Here is a 3,454-nt window from a genome sequence, read left to right as displayed (position 1 = left end):
GGCAGTGACGGAAAGTCAGGCAGCCTGTCCTGTCCTGTCCTGTCCGTCCGTCTTTTTGTATCATGAATTGGAAAGACTGCAAGGGGGAGGGGAGGTGCTTGGAGGAGGAGGAGTTATTCAGATTAATTGCAGTGGGCGGCGGCTGCAAAAAGCATCATTCTTCTTGTTTTTGCTCTGCAAAACAGCCTTTTCAAGGGTTGGCTTGGGTGACAAAATGTCTTCTGTAGGCGTGGGTTTGTCTCCCTCTCCCTAAGATGTGTCCGGTATAGGCCAGGGTGCCACTCAAGGCCGTAACCAATTCGGGTTATAGCTTCTCGGCCTTTTGGCTAAGATCAAGTGTAGTTTCGGAGGACGCTACCTTGGTCGGTACTGGAAGGTGCCTGGGATTGCACGTCTGCCGGCCTTGAGGAAGTGTGTGCGCCTTCTGGTGACACATAGCCCTCTTGTGCCTGGACGGTTCCCAGGCAACGGGAGGCGATCACCTTTGTTATTTTGAAGTCCTACTGATAAACAGAAAAAAAAAAAAATTAAATCTGTTCTTATCAGTTTAATATCTGATACGTCCCCTCTCTGGGGACCATATATTAAATGGATTTTTAGAACAAGGAGATGGAAAAAATCTTGCTCTGTCCACTCCACGCATTGACCTGGTATTGCAGTACCTCCAGGACCGGTGCACCCCTTCTTAACCCAGTTTCCAAAAGCAGAACTCAATTCACCTGATTCAAATGAGCCCCATTAGTGAATTGAAAGAAAGCAAAAACTTTATATGCACCTCAATTTGGCCAATTCACTTTTCACACTTTCACCCTTTTTTTTATCTTTCACACCTTTTACTTGCTTTATTGATGCAAAAGCTGTGCCAAATAGCAAACTCATCTCCACTCAACTTGACCAACTCTGCTATGTCCCGTGCAGTATCTTATTCTCAGTCTTATCTAGATCATTTGCAATTGAATAGAATAGATCCCTTTTGGACACATTGGATTCAGCTGCTGCAGTGACTGCAGGTGTTAGAAGATGCAGACTTGGCATCAGGTGCTGTCTATCAGATTCCACTCCAATTAAAGCTTCCATTGTTTTTCGGTGTTTTCTTTGAGCAATGATGATGTCTTTAGTGATCTGTTGGCTCCCTCTCCTGGAGGAAGAGTTTGCTTGCTCTTGGACTTTCAAAAAGAGAGGTCATGATAGACATTTAGCTTCTGAGCCCAATTGGGGACAGTCATGGGTGATGAATGTTTTGCAACCTGCTGCGAAGCCTGATACCGCAATATAAGGAACGTCAAATACTAAGAATGGGCGGCCTATGAAAGAATTAGTACTTTCATTAAGCATACTTAAACGGCTAATTGGGAATAGACAAACTGTAAAAAGCCCTCTGAGAAAGCCCCTCTCTAACCTTTGTTAGTAAGCTTTTCTGTAGTCTGCCTGTTGATGTATTTTCCGTTTGAACAGTGCACAACATGAAGTGACGGAACACTGGCTTGTCACAATGTCCCCCGCTGACATCACAATAGCGCTGCTGCCTAGAAAGCCAGCTGCGCAGCAGAAGTTGCTCTTTGGGTGGGATGGTGGGCTAATGTATCTATTCCTGCTTGGTGTGAGTTTGACATGATCTAGAGCAACGAGTTCCAGCGGCTAGCGGTTGATTATTGGCTGTAATGGGGCTTTCTGGCTGGTGCCAGCCTTTCTTCTTAGCACACAGGAACCACAATCCCTACACCATGCTTCGATGGATTCTCTCATCCCAGCCCAGTAAAACTACATATTTCACACAGTTATAAGCAGCCCATGGGCATTCACCTGGATTAAAACCCATAACAGCTCATAGACCAAACAATCAATCTACCACTGGACCAAAGACAGGAAGCTAAATCCACTGCCTGCGGTAACTAACTTAATCCTATAGTCTACTCACACAACAAACCCAAGAGAAAGGAAAAAAACATGGCTTCGATTATCCATCCAATGAAAACGCATAACCATTGTGAGCCATTGGACAATGCAATTGCACACATGGTGACATGGTGCACGGCCCAATGAATCAAGTCTGTACTTCATATTCACGGTTTAAGCCCTTGGGTTCTAATGTGTCCAGAGTACATATCCAGAAAGATTCCCTTTCTTTGTGCTAAGCACAAGTCAACAATACGTTGTAAGCAGATTCTATTACCAGTCCCACACCATTTTGTGACGCATAATCGCACAGTGGCCCAATTAAGATTCCAAGTCATCGAACATGTCCCAGCCATACGCAGAGGAGGCGATAGAATTAGGAAGCTCAAAGAAAGGGAATCTTTCTGGATATATACTCTGGGCACGTTGGAACCCAAGGGCTTAAACCATGAATATGAAGAACCGACTTGATTCATTGGGCCGTGCACATTTTTTCTAACGCCCGGTTCTTTTTCGTGTTCACACTATATATGGTTCCACTATGTATGGAGTTCCATTCTTCCTTGTTTTTTATTTGTCATGTTTGTCTGATTACCTTGTCTAACAGTTTTTTCTCCCCTTTCTTTACCTTCCAGGTTCCCATAGTCACGTGAAATATCCCTGTTGCACTTGATTACGGCTCACTATTCACTATAGGATGTCTTATATCTAACATCACACTCTCACCCATCAGCACTCTATAGGTTTGTATAAGGTATGCGCTTACACATCCGGTCCTCCATAGGTATTTCCACTTATGTAGCACTATCCCTATGATCACTCATAACTCATACCCTTGTAGTCAATTACAGCCTCCTCTCTCCCCTCTCCCCTTCTCCCTTTCCATCTATAATTTTGCCAGTACAATATTAGTTTACATTAGGCACACACTCACATATTCCTTTCCTTAGTGACTTATTGTAATTCACATTCGCATACAATTCTCTATGCCTGCCCCATTACTACATTCATAACTACTTGACCCTATCCTGATACCCCTTGTCTCACCTTGTTGGTCCCTACACCTGTTATCATCTCCTTTCCTGTGTCTGTCTTGTCACACAACACATTTTAGCATATCCCTTGTGCTCCTTATTACCTGTCCTGCCTATAAGAATTATGTCCATTATGTCCATGCATGGCCCAATGAATCAAGTCTGTACTTCATATTCATGGTTTAAGCCTTTGGGTTCCAATGTGCTCAGAGTATATATCCAGAAAGATTCCCTTTCTTTGAGCTTCCTAATTCTATTGCCTCCTCTGCGTATGGCTTGGACATGTTCGATGACTTGGAATCTTAATTGGATCACTGTGTGATTATGCGTCACAAAATGGTGTGGGACTGGTAATAGAATCTGCTTACAATGTATTGTTGACTTGTGTTTAGCTCAAAGAAAGAGAATCTTTCTGGATATGTACTCTGGGCACATTAGAACCCAAGGGCTTAAACCGTGAATATGAAGTAAAGACTTGATTCATTGGGCCGTGCACCATGTCACCATGTGTCCAATTGCATTGT

At 43.6% G+C, this 3,454-nt stretch overlaps 1 pseudogene; it reads left to right on the top strand.

The window, feature by feature from the left end:
- The first annotated feature begins 477 nt into the window (after positions 1–477).
- LOC142260787 (U2 spliceosomal RNA) lies at positions 478–684 on the top strand (annotated as a pseudogene).
- Positions 685–3,454: the final 2,770 nt, after the last annotated feature.

Source organism: Anomaloglossus baeobatrachus, unplaced genomic scaffold (assembly GCF_048569485.1).
Source record: "Anomaloglossus baeobatrachus isolate aAnoBae1 unplaced genomic scaffold, aAnoBae1.hap1 Scaffold_187, whole genome shotgun sequence".
NCBI lineage: Eukaryota > Metazoa > Chordata > Amphibia > Anura > Aromobatidae > Anomaloglossus > Anomaloglossus baeobatrachus.
This window is presented reverse-complemented; position numbering and strand designations above follow the sequence as displayed.